The 13,876-nt window shown below is 31.2% G+C and overlaps 1 long non-coding RNA gene and 1 pseudogene across 1 annotated transcript; one reads left to right on the forward strand and one right to left on the reverse strand.

The window, feature by feature from the left end:
• Window positions 1-4,294: 4,294 nt before the first annotated feature.
• On the reverse strand, window positions 4,295-9,992 carry LOC112036667 (pathogenesis-related protein 1-like; annotated as a pseudogene).
• LOC112036668 (uncharacterized) lies at window positions 5,428-7,216 on the forward strand. Its single transcript, XR_002885704.2, has 2 exons — window positions 5,428-5,857; window positions 6,866-7,216. It is a non-coding gene; the product is annotated as an uncharacterized LOC112036668 (long non-coding RNA).
• Window positions 9,993-13,876: the final 3,884 nt, after the last annotated feature.

Below are 13,876 nucleotides of genomic sequence, written 5' to 3' on the forward strand. Positions count from 1 at the left end.
TGAAATTTCAAAATCTGCAATTTTATAAAAAAGAAAAATTTTTCAGATCTGTATTTAATGAAAATACAGATCAGTTTTTTTGACTAGAAAAAATTTCAGATCTGTATTTAAGGAAAATACAAATTAGTTTTGAGACCAAAAAAATTCAAATCTGTATTTAATGAAAATAGTGATTAGTTTTGAACTTAAAAAAGAAAAAGAAAAAAAAGAAGAAGAAGGTTTCGATGATCATTAGCAGATTTTGAAATCAAAGAAAAAAAATTAAAACAAACAATCAACTAAAGAACATGTCAAAGAAAATTTCAACTATGTATATAAGCATGGCAAACATGAATTAAGAACAAGGCACAATAATAATCAAACATATTAACCACATTCATGCAACAAACAATCACAACATACCAATTAATGGAAAGGAAAAATAGATAGAAGAATATAACTAAATACCTCTTGCATGAGCTTGTTCTTCAAATAAAATAATATTTTAGAAATCAAAGAAATTTTCACTTCTTTGTGGTCTTAAAAAAAAAAAAAAAAAAAGTTCTTAAAGCAAAAGCCTCCAGAATGTCTTTAACATAAAGGGAGCAGAGAAGTCAGAAAAGGAGAGCCCTTAATTCTGATATTTTTCCTCCATTTATAGAGGTTGGGATGCTTAAAAAATAAGTTGAATGAGATCAAATACGAATTGGAACGCATCTTTATCTCTAAAAATTTGAAAAAGGTAGGCTTTATCTCAATCAAGACATATCCAGACCAGGCCGAGCATTTGGGCCAATCGGCACTCCAAGAGTGCTAGGAGGCCCTCTTGGGTGCTAGGCCCATGTGTGAGTTTTGGTTCGATTTGGGCTCCTTTTTTGAGGAATTTTGAGCCAAAAATTGCACCTAAACACGTTTTTTATTCGTATTCTAAAAATTAATCCTTTTTTCTTGATATTTAGGTCTTTAAAGTGATAATTATCATTTAGATAAATATTCCAAAAATACTTGATTATCCACAACTTCTTTGTTATCTGATTATCCACGTTATTCTCATGCAAGCAGGCCTATTTTTGACACTAGCCAACAACCAATCACAAAATTATTTAATTAATTTTAATTGTTTAACGAATCAGAATTAATTTAAATTAATCATGCGTAATCGGTTCCACCCAAAACAAATGCATGCAAACTGTGAAAACTTGATCTTGTGATATCTTTTAATCTGACGATTCAATTCAGGAATCGAACATATCATCATGATCGTCAGAATCTCAAGATCATTTTTATGATATGCAATGAATGAATTAATGCATGTAATGCAACTCCAAATTTTGGGTATATGAATGGTCACTCTAGCCATCTTCCAAGATTTAATTATGGATGCAAAATCGAGCGTCTACAAGGGGGATCATAGTTGCAGACAATGAATGTCCCTCCATTGTTGCATCTCACTTTAGCACATCCTATATGAAGTGAATTCACCCAAAATACTTGAATATAGTGGCCACACTCCCCACCAATACAAGAATTAGAGTCGTACATAGGGATGGAATTGGGATTCAAACTTTGGGGGGGGGGGGGGGGGAGTTCTTTGTTCAAAGATTAAAATTGAAATATCAATACTAGAGGTTGACAACGATGCATTATTAACATTAATTTTTTTAATTATTTGTATTTTTATTTTGGAAAAAAAAAAAAGCACAAATGACAATTTATAATCAAGAGTTTTGTAAGTCAATTAGCACGTCCTAATATTTTCAAGGTTTGACCAAGATTAGTTCGATTCTTTATTCTATCGACATTATAAATTAAAAAAAAATTATTTATTCTTTTCACATAATTTTATAACTAATAACTTCATAATGCTATATATATATATATATATATATATATATAGTTAAAAGATTCTAAAAAACAAAACAAAAACCAAAAAAAAAAAAAACAAAAACAAAAAACTATAGTTAAAAGTTTAAATCTATGTCAAGCATTATTGTAATAAAACAGCTATAATAATGGTTAATAAATATCATGCTTTAATATTCAACGAAATAAAGGGTAAGACAATTATTGGTGTCTTGGTAAGGTTGAGAATTTTTCCTTTGAAAAATAGCAAGTTTGAAAAAATAGTAAAAAATAAAAATAAAAAAAATTAAAAGAGATCTATTAAACAATTACATGATAATGGGCAGTAACTTTGAGTATTTAACTAAGTAAATAATAAAGCTTTTCCCATCATTACATTAATTTAGTTAAGTCGCAAAATTAGTTACCAATAGACTAATCTCACACATGCTTTGGTGGCAATTTAGGTAAGGCACAAAACAATAGATTGTTATTGTTTCATACATGTATTACCATTAATGCATGCATGCCAAGTCTATCGCAATGTTAATAAAAAAATTAAAAATCAATAAAATTCTACCATTCAAAAAATAGATAATTTTTTTTTTTTTTTCCATTGGTTGAGTTAAAGGCACCAACTAATCCAAGTTGTTGGTGATTAACTGGTGTGTGGATGGAGCGATCAGCAGTATACGAGTTATCTCTGTGGCTATAAGATGGAGTCATTTAAGTGGGGCATAGAGCTCTCAAATGAGAGGGAAAATTTGGGTAAAAGTTATTAGGTTTTTGTGATTTGTTTTGCTAGGATTTGTAATTGATTTGTTGTTATTGTTTTTGCTTAGACCAGATTTATGATTTGTCCAAAGATTTTTCTTATTTTCCGGATATGTGTTTAAAAAAAAAAAAAATTCTTGTTATATATTTTTGAGATTTATGGGTCAACCCGTCAATTTTTTGGGTAGGGGGCAAAGTATATAAATTTTAGAGGTAGTTATAGTAGGTCTTCTCAGCCACCCACAGATTCGCGGCTTCTCTGCTTGAAAGGTCATTGCCACCCCCTGCAATGTTTTCACCATATGGTCCACTGGAGTGCACAAGATTGCAATCGACAATATGCTAATTAGCATAGTTTTTTGCATATGCTGCTACTTTATTATCCCAAATTAGAGGTTGATCTCCCACCTCTGCACGAGCTACATTCTGGACACTAAGGTAGTCTTGTATGGAGCTTTGGGCATGGGAGAGATGGACTAGGGTTAAGCCCAAGGAAAATACAAGAGCTAGTAATGATATCTTACACAACCCCATTTTAGTTTGTGACCTAAAATGCGAAGTAAAATGTGAAGTGATTAGTGGAAAAATAAGGTATGTGCATAAATTAAAGGGGGTATTTATAGGGATATAGTGTTAAATGTTATGTGGTAAACATTTGCAAGTAGATTAACGGGACAGGTCACTCCACAAGTATAAATGCCTGTGGGGTGTAGGGAGAAAGGGCCGGGGTTCAAGTCTCCAAGACGGAGTTTCACACACAGATACACTTAGAGTAGGCTAGAGTAGAAATTCTATATTGTTAAAAAAAAAGTTTAAAAAATAAAAAAATATAAAAAGGAAGAAGAAGAAGAAGAAGAAGAAGATTAAAGGGACAAAAATTTCCCTTTAGTAGTTAGTAATAGACATTATTATGATTATATCTTTATATGGAAATATGTATTCTACCATTTGCTTAATTATTAACTCTCTCTCTCTTTTTGTATTTATTGTTTCTCACCTCATTAATAATGGCGCACGTAATGAATGAGAAATTCATAAGAAAATAAAAAAAAATTGCATCTAAACTAATTAGAAGAATAGATTTTAAGTTTAAAAAAAAAAAATCATTTAATTATATAAAAAGGCTTTAATTTAAATGTTGCCGTAGGCCCCAAAATCCCTTGGGCAACCCTGTCAAAACCCTTGAATTTGAATAATCTTTTTTTTTTTTTTAATTTTTTAGAAAGAGTTTTAAACTATAGCATTCGTTTCTGAAAATAGTTCTTTATTATCAGACTAAGACACCAATAAGTTTTTGGTATAGGCGGGAATTGAACTCCAAATCTCTTATTCAACCATCATAGATTTTACTAGTTGAGTTAGCTGGAACCCACTTGAATTTGAATAATCTAAAATGGATCTTAGTTGAAGAATTAACGGGAGTCTCTTGTTTTTCTTTTTTTCTTTTTTTAGAATTTTAATGGCTGGGGAGAGAGATTTCGTCTTAACCAAATTGTGAAGCTCATTGTTTAAGGAGCTAGATTGTTATTCATTTTAGATCAAACATTGAAACTTTGATAATTTTCTAAAAGGATTGAGAAAATTCGTATCAAATGCTTTTTTCTTTTTTTAATTAACACGCATTACATTCATTCTTCTTAGAAAATGTATCTAATTAAAAATTATACCCAAATTTGCAAAGAAGATGCACCTAATGAAAGAGGGATGACTTTTAAATCCAATTTCTTCTTTTTCTCTTAAAACGTATCTTATATATAGCCCTTAGTAAGGCCGCTCGCCAATGTAGTTGTTAGGGGGATCGTAGTTGCAACCAATGAATGTACCTCCATTGTTGCACCTCACTTTAGCACATCCTATATGAACTGAGTTACGCCAAACCACCTGAGTATAGTGCAGGCACTCCCCACCAACACAAGAGTTAAGGGAGTGGTCATAGTTGGGCTCTTCACTCACCCACATATCCACAGCATCTGTGCCTGAGAGGTCAGTGCTACCCCATGCTATGTTTTCACCATATGATCCACCAGAGTGCACAAGATTGCAATCGCCAATACGCTGATTAGCGTAGTTTTGTGCATATGCTGCTACATTTTCATCCCATTTCAGAGGTGGAACCTCCCACCTCTGCACGAGCTGCATTGTGGATGCTGAGGTAGTACGTCTTGTATGGAGTCTTGGGCATGGGAGAGATGAACTAGGGTTAAACCCAAGAGACGGACAAGAGCTAGCAGTGATGTCTTACACAACCCATTGTAGTTTGTGACCTAGAATGCAAAGAAAAATGTCAAGTGATGAGGGGTATTTAAATGGATATAGTATTGAAATTTATGTGATGAACTTTGAAAGTGATGGTAGAACGTTCAAATTACAATGCCTATACATTAGGGGATTAGTGGGACCAAAACAACCCCTTGAATAAAATTTCAACACTTGTATGGTTTTATCCTTATTCTCTCATTAGAAAGCCAATTAATGAGAGAATAAGGATATTGTGTGGTCCCATATAAGTGTTTGGAAAATTATTTGGGACCTGTGCTTTCTAAATTATATGGGATTAGAGGGACCAAAACCGTTTGTTACTTAAATTATTTGGAAAATTATTGTGTGGTCCTAGAGTACAAGGTCAACATGCTGACCTTGTACTCCCAGCCAATAAAAGCATGCCACCAAATTTAAAGTGGATTACATCATCTTGTCTGCCAGCTCAACATAATAATTGTTGCTCTCGTAACGTCTACTAACGCCGTAAGCTTTGTGCACGTTGAAATTTCATACTTCAAAATTTTCAGCATGCCTCATAAATAAAATAAGTGATAATAGTAATTTAAACAAATTTTTGAGGTGTGTTCCTTCATCTATTCATTTCACCCACAAGTTCAGACGCCCACAAAGAAAAGAAGCTCCATCTCCTCACCGACAAGTTCCTCTATAGTCTATAATTACTGTCTATCTCTCTCTCATGAACAGCATCTCAAGCACCATGATCTGTTCCTCTCTCCCTCTCTCATCTCCGTTAACATTGTGGCCGCTCACTGTGCGGCCACCTTGCTGTTTCCACCTTTCGTTTGGCTTGTTCTCTGATGCCGTTTCAATTATTATTTAAAATGTAAACCGATCTAGCCCAAGGCTGTGTGGTCCGGCTTCTTTTCCGAGTCCCGAGTCTCAACAACAACATCTCGCTTTATGGTCCAACTCGAGACCTCTCCAGACTCTTTCTCTATGCGTTTTTCCCTCATCTAATCCATAGCTACAGGCCCCATTGGTGAGTGCAATTTTTTTTTTTTTTTAAATTTGCAGAAATTTTATATATACATTACTAGAAAATCATTATTAATTATTTGAATTGTATATCTTTGTGATTGAATATACTGTTTGGGGTTTAGGTTGTAATGTGATTTGGATTTGCAATTTTTTCCCTATTCTTGCGGTTACTGTTTTGTTTTGATATGTACTTGTACATGTAATGTGAGTTGTTTCTTAGGCACAATGAGCTAGCTCTTGGTCACTTGATACCACAATTTAGATAAATCTCATTACCTACACCCATGCCGGACAGACCTTGTCTAACATTCTGAGACAGACCAATAAACACATACATAGGTTGGACTGTAAAATTTTTAGTTTCTTTGAGTGAAGTATTTGCTGGTTTTCACAACTTGGGCTCATTCTTTCTGTACTCCAATTGTTTGATAAAATGCTCCAATGAAAAATTTTTGTTTTTCATTTTATAGAATTTGGGTATAGACCTTTCATAAAACTTGTTTATTTCCATGAGAAAATCTTAGTTTAATCATCAAGGCTCACTCTTGGACATGTTATTGTTATCATGTAAACTCAAGTCATAAACATGTAACTTTGATTTGTAAGTCATTTTAGTTTCTAGATCTAAGGTACAATTTTACGTGCACTGATCAAGAATAGTGCTATGATCATGCTTTTTGTTTCTCCATTTATAAAATTTCCAAATTGTTATAGATTTGTCCCACTTGCTTTCTTAGATGATATAGCATCTTGCAACATAGTTCGAGCGGCAAGATGTGTGGTGAGGACAACATATGGTACTTAGATTGATTTTGTGTTTTTCTTTTAGGCTTATTTTGATCTTAAAGAGGTGGTAAATATGTGATTGGTGGCTTGTTTTTATTGTATTTCAAAGTGTTCTTTATATATTTATGGATGTGGTCTTTTCGCCCATCCACAATTATTGCCACTTGGATGTGAGGGCCATTTAGTCAACATCTCTTATGTTGCTTGGCATTTGATTTTGCAGCAACTAGAAGCTTCAATTGATTTTAGAGCTATGATACCAAAAAAACTTGCATAACGAGGAGATATCATACCAAGAAATGGTGGGGCATGTTGTATAACATGAGCCATTAGAGCTGGAACTACTGAATTGTTTGTCTGTCGTTGTAATCAAGCTAATAGCCATTGGAGCTTACAAACAAAAAATTGCAGATTTTGGATGGAATGTATAGTTAAGAAGCAAGAGATACATCAAATGTGAAACTATCATACTATTATAGCCATGTAGTCAGAGTGTATTTCAATAGGACTTGTTACTATGGCCCTATAATCAAAGTGTACATTTAAATAAAATTTTGTTCATTTTCGGATCAAATTCATTTCTTGTCTCCTTATCTTTTAGATCAAATTGATTATAATGAAAACATCAAAATTGTTCAACTTTACAAAGGTGTAATCTCTCTTCTTTTTTTTTTTTTCTTTTTCTTTTTTTTCTTTTTTTTTTTGGGAATGAATACAATAGAAGTCATTGATTGACAAATATAATCTATTATTGATTGATAAATGTAATCAAGTATATGTTGTACAAGGAAATATGGAGCATTCTACATCTAGATTTCTACACTATCCCTACTGTGAGGGGTACGTCTTTGCTAACACATAAGCACTTGTATGGCCTTTCTTGGGTACAAGTTCAAACTCAACACTATTACATCACTTTTCCCCATCTTTGACATCCTGTAATAGATGACCAAGCTAATGGTATTGAATTTAGTTGAGTAGATTTGAATACACAGGTAGCCAAGTACGTTCAATGTTAAAATCCTACAAGTCAAGTTCTTGATAGCATGAGAGCACCTCCCAAACCCTTGAATAGCTTAGTTATTGTTGGTTCACTCTATTGCTACACACCAAAAGAGTGGAAATAAGCAAAGCACAAAATAACAAGCTTGAGCAAGCCAAAATAAACAAGAATCAATCCTTGAGAGGACTAAGAATCAATGATGGTAGTTGCATGGGAAAAAAAAAAACTATCTTAGATAAGAGAGGAAACAAGCATTGTTACCCTTAAGAAAAACAAGGCAGAGAGAAGCACATTGGTTATAAGAGTATTCAATTATTAAAAATTAATGTAATGCAACAGTCATTTGATTACTTCTTGCTATAAGGAAAAAACTAAGAAATAGGTGGACAATCTTCTTGCTATAAGGAAGGGGTTGAATAAAATTAGACTCATACACCTAGCAAACCAATCCTATCCTCTACAGTGTAGAAAGTCTAGGAAATAAGCTATTAATAATTTCTATCTCTAACTAATGAATCCATCTCATTCAAAGCCAATAATGACAGCTCCTTCATGTTCAACTTGTTGATCCTCATCCTTAGCCTATTGCTCATCCTCATCTTTAGCAAGCCAAGACTTCCACTACTCCAAGCGTCTTCCAAAATGCAAACACCTTCCAAGTTTTTTACTGACACCATTACAATTCCAAGTTCAAAGTAGAGAACAACTGTAATAATAAGTTTTGCTTGTCTGCAACTATAATAAAAAATACCTTATGAACTCTCTTACTTAGTTCATTGTGGCCATTGCCCATGTCTTATTTTTGTAACTTTTCTACATGGTTGAAAACCTAATTTAAAGAAAAATAAATAAATAAAATGTATAAAGTAAGTAATCCTTGAGAACAAGAAATAAATGACACTATTGATAAAACAAGTATGCCACAAGAATTTTCAAATTTACCTCTTGGCTATATGTGTAATCTAGTTGCTTCGAATTAGAAATCAATGAGCTCATTTGGGAAGCAGATAAATTCTATAAGGATTAAAATATAAGAACACGTTATATCAAAACAAAGCCTTGTACATATAGTTTCACATAGTATCGAATGAATAAATTATGTCAATTTACCTGACTAAGTTGGGCTACAACATCACTAACTTGCAACATAGATGTAAATGGTACATTTACATAGCTCATGTCTTAAATAGAAAATAGCTTGTAATTAGGTATCAAGTATAGCAATCAGATTATGACTATAAATATTATATTATATATATATATATTAATGTTATATTATACTTAATACCTGAGAATGCATTGTCTAAGGCGAGTAAGATTGACTATATAAGTTAGCACTTGTAAAGCCTGTATAAGAGTAGGGATTAGGTGGTTGACAGACTGGTGTATTGTATGTGCCACCAAATGAGACATTTGAATGTTCTTCAATTGCTTGTTGTTTTCTTTTTCCTATGAAATTGTATATAAAATAAAAAATAAAAAAAAAATCACACAAAAAATCAAAATTTAATATACAAAAAAATATTTAGTGATGATAAAAATGTTAAATTGTATATTTAGTTTTTAACAAAAAGTTACTCACTTGAAGAAGATGCATCTTTAGATGTGTTTGCCATGCGCTTCTCAAAGTGTCCTTTAGGTCTAGTATTTCTTAAACCTTTTGATCTCACACATGGGGGATTCAACACTAACACCTCATTCAGCAAGTGAGGCATTCCATCAGTGGTGTCACATTATACGACTTCATTCTCTTCTACATTTGCATCTGCACCAAACTTGACCCTTGATAACTCCGTTTCAATTTTTTCATCAAGTTCCAATAGCAATTTTTGGCAAATTCTCTTAAGGCTATCCTCCCCTTGACTTTTAGTATGACTGTAGTAGTATTTGCATCATGCTATTACGTCATACTATCTTTGCCTTTTTATCATTACTAAGTGAATGATTGTCTTGTTCATAAGTCACTATTCCCTTTTTAGCCTCTTTTGTCCAACGTTTCAAAATGTATTGACTTGGAATTCTAGTTAAATTTTTATACTAAAAACCCACAATGCATGACAACAAAGAATCCCCAATGACTCAAATTTTTCACAAGAACAAGAAATATTACTATTGAGATGATCAAATCGGACAATGCATACTCTTTCACTATTTTCTTCTTTGACCTCAAAAACATCAATTGTATCTTGGCAATCAACTTGATCCCAAACAATTGCAAGACTATTAAGAAATTGATTTTTAAATAAATTGAATATCTTACAGGTGTAAACTTGAGCTACATGACCCAAAATGCCACTCTTCTTAATTACTTTTTGTGGGGCACCTTGCTTGCATTGAATATCTTCATCCAACTCTAAAGAACGCATACCTGCCAATACATTTTCATATTCAATTACAAACTTAGTGAGGCTAATTGATTTATTTGCTATACCATTCAAAACATGGTTCGTGCTCTCACTCCTCGAGGAAGATTTAAATTCAGCTGTAAAAAAATCCTTAGTGAATGCAGTGCTCCACTTATGTCAAATTTTGTACATCATATTAAGCCAATGATGATTCTCAATATCAAATTTTTGTGTCATTTGATCCCATGTTTGTTGAAATTCCAATTCTGAATCATAATTTTTTTGGCACTTGTTGGACAAGCACATGAACTCTAAGTTAGAGTTTAAGTCTCCTAAGCGGGAAGGAGCATTTTTTGAAATATGCCACAAACATAGCCGATGATGTGTATTTAATAAAACTTCATCAATGGCATTTGACATAGCTTGATCCTATTCAGTGAAAATTATTATAGGCAATCGATTCCCCATTGAGTCTAAGAATGACTTAAACAACCATTTAAATGAATCAGTGGTCTCATCCAAAAGGAATGCACATCCAAACATCACATTTTGCCAATGGTGATTAACACCTACAAATGGAGCACAAATCAAATTATATTTATTGGTATAGTATGTAGTGTCAAATATCACTACATCTCCAAAACAATCATAATCAACTCTTGATCTCTCATCTCTCTAGAAAAAATTTGTCATTCGATTTTCTTGATCTACTTGAACTGTATAAAAAAAACATGGGATCTTCTGCATGCTTAGAGTTAAAATGATTCAATAAGCTTTGAGCATCTCCAGCACTAATCACTATCATCTTTTGCACATTCACATGATTATAACAATCTCTTTTGGTAAAGCCCACATTTTCACTCCCTCCAACTTCTTTTGTTAGATATGAATAAGCATTCTTTGTACTTATACCTGCATTCACCATGGTATCAATTACATCTGCCTTAGGTTTTGAAATACGGTGACCAGATCTTAACAAATGCCTCTCTGATTGTAGTTCAAGTTCATGGTTATGCTCTGGATTAAATGCACTAACCTTCCAAACACCATTTTCAACTGTGAAATGAACAAATACTTTACAATTAGTTCTAGTCTCTAGTCTCTTCCAATATTTCTCTTTACAAAAATCTTCATCTAGTTCAAAACCCTCCTTAGAACATAGAAATTCACGTTGCTTTATGTTCTTCATTCCATTAAAATATCTAGGCTTTCCTTTTTGAATATTAAAACCCATTCGCAATTCATAATCATTATATAAAGCATATGCTTCATCTGCATTATGTACCACCTTATTCAACAAATTTTCATCACTATTTTCTAGCCTTGCAACAAACATGCAATCCCCTTCAATTTCTTCAATATCACTTGGTTTGCAAATAACTGCAACAATTTTTATGACAAATATAAATATTAGAAACAAAATTCTAAGGAAATTAAAATATAATAATTATATCATGTTTATAATTTTTTTTTTTTATCGATATGCACCATGTTTACAATTTTGTTTGTCTTCTTAAACGCCTATGGTACACTTGATCACAAAATTCTTATGTTTAGGCACAACAATATAACAACAAAGTCTTAATACCAAATTTTTTTAATATTTATTTATTTAATTATTGTTTTGGGAGTGAATATGGATAACAACAACAACAACAACAAAATTTTAGTCTTAAATTTTTTTTGGATCAATTATGGATACTCGTTGAAAAAAAAATTGTTTATATAAAAATTAACAATAAATATTGTAAAGGGCAAAAATAAAAATAAAAATACAACAATACATTTTTATTTAGTTTTATTTGAGAGCAAATATATCACCACAAATAATAAAACATTCTTTCAAAACATAAATCAAATCAAAATAAGACAAAACAAAATATTCCTTTATCACTTTCCAAGTCCATTATTTCCACCATGCTTTTACTTGAAGCCAAAAAATAAAAATAAAAATAAAATGAAGAAGAAGAAGAAGAAGTAAGTTGTTTGTTCTTTTGTGTCCGCCACTTGCCTACTGCAAGAGAACTTAGGTTTGCTATCAATATTCTTTATGGCTTTTAAGCCTTTATGTTGAGAACCCTATAGCCTATATTACTGGGGTTGTGTTAAGCACAAAAGTTTTTACTTTTTTCTTACACAAGTTTTGTCCTTTTTTTTTTTTTTTTTTTTTTTTTTTTTTTTTTTTTTTTTTTTTTTTTTTTTTCAGTTTTGTAAGTACTGTTTAAGATTATTTTTAACTTTTTAAGACAATTTTTTTTTTTTTTTGTCTTTTCTGACCTTAACCAGTACTGCTATTACTATTATTTTTTTTTCAGTTTTGTAAGTACTGTTTAAGATTATTTTTAACTTTTTCAGACAATTTTTTTTTTTTTTTGTCTTTTCTGACCTTAACCAGTACTGCTATTACTATTATTTTTTTTTCAGTTTTGTAAGTACTGTTTAAGATTATTTTTAACTTTTTCAGACAATTTTTTTTTTTTTTTGTCTTTTCTGACCTTAACCAGTACTGCTATTACTATTATCACTTATTTTATTTATGTGGGCCCAAAACTTTTAATTGAGATTTATGAGGCATTTTGAAAATTTTGAAGTTTGAAACAACGTGCACAGAGCTTACGACGTTTGCAGATGTTAGGACAAGCAGTGATTATTATGCTGAGCTGGCAGACAAGATGATGTAATTCACTTTAAATTTGGTGGCATGCTTTTATTGGCAAGGAGTAGAAGGTCAACATGCTGACCTTGGACTCCAGGACTACATAATAATTTTCTAAATTATTTTGATTAGAGTTAAAATCCTTCAATTGAAATGGATCTAGGTTTATAATGAAATAACCACCATTCTTTTTTTCTTTTCTTTTTTTCTTTTCTTTTTTTATATTAATTTACCTTTTATAAAAAAGAAAAAAAGGTAATTAAGGAACCTTCATTCATTTCCTTAATTAATTAATGACAACTTTTTATGAATTCATTTTCTTAATTATTTTCTATATCTCTATTGTAGTATGGGTGGATTCAGGATTATAATTAATGAACCTCATTCATTACTTTCCTTTATTAATTTAATTGGCATGAAATTAAAAAGAAAAAAGAAAAAAGGTAATCTGATTACAGATTTTGACAACTTTGATCGAATTCATTTCCTCATTCATTTGCTAATATATTTTTTTAGAAAGATTAATTTGCTAATTAAATGCATTATCTTGTAGGAAATTTTATTTCCACATTGACTGCTGGTAGATTTCAGTTCTTTACAAAGTTGCCCTCCACTTTTTATTTTTTTTTATTTTTTTATTAGGAGTCTCTTTTAAAAAAAAAAAAATTTGAGAAGAAAAAATATATGTGATTTGCTAGCCTAGAAGGTTTTTTTTTTTTTTTTTTAAATAAATTTTTAATTTATGACGTTCGCTTCTAATAATTATACTCTTCATCGTCAGACCAAAACATTAATCAGTTTTTGGTGTAGGTAAGGATTGAACCTCACATATCTTATTCAACCATCAAAAAAGGTGTCTCAATAAAATCTAATATATCAAGATTAAAAAAATATGTTTGCACCTTGTTATCCTTACTCAAGTATATATGAAAATTAAATATGTTGATGTCGCCTAAAATAGCACTTGATCCCATTCAAATTTGATTCAAAATGTATTTTCTCTCTTTATTTTCCATTCTAACTATTCTCCACAAGCCAAAACCGAAAACTAAAGTGTTCTAAATCTATTCGAACTAGTTGGTAAACCATGCAATGTAAGAAAAAATTTAATATAATATTATTTTTTTCCTATTAAAATTTGTTTTCTTCATTTCTTTTTTTTTTTTTTTTGGAATATGAAATTTTATAAATATGATAGTTATCAATTGACATTAATGGTGATTATATTTT

This window comes from Quercus suber, unplaced genomic scaffold (genome assembly GCF_002906115.3).
Source record: "Quercus suber isolate HL8 unplaced genomic scaffold, Cork oak 2.0 scaffold_122, whole genome shotgun sequence".
Lineage (NCBI taxonomy): Eukaryota > Viridiplantae > Streptophyta > Magnoliopsida > Fagales > Fagaceae > Quercus > Quercus suber.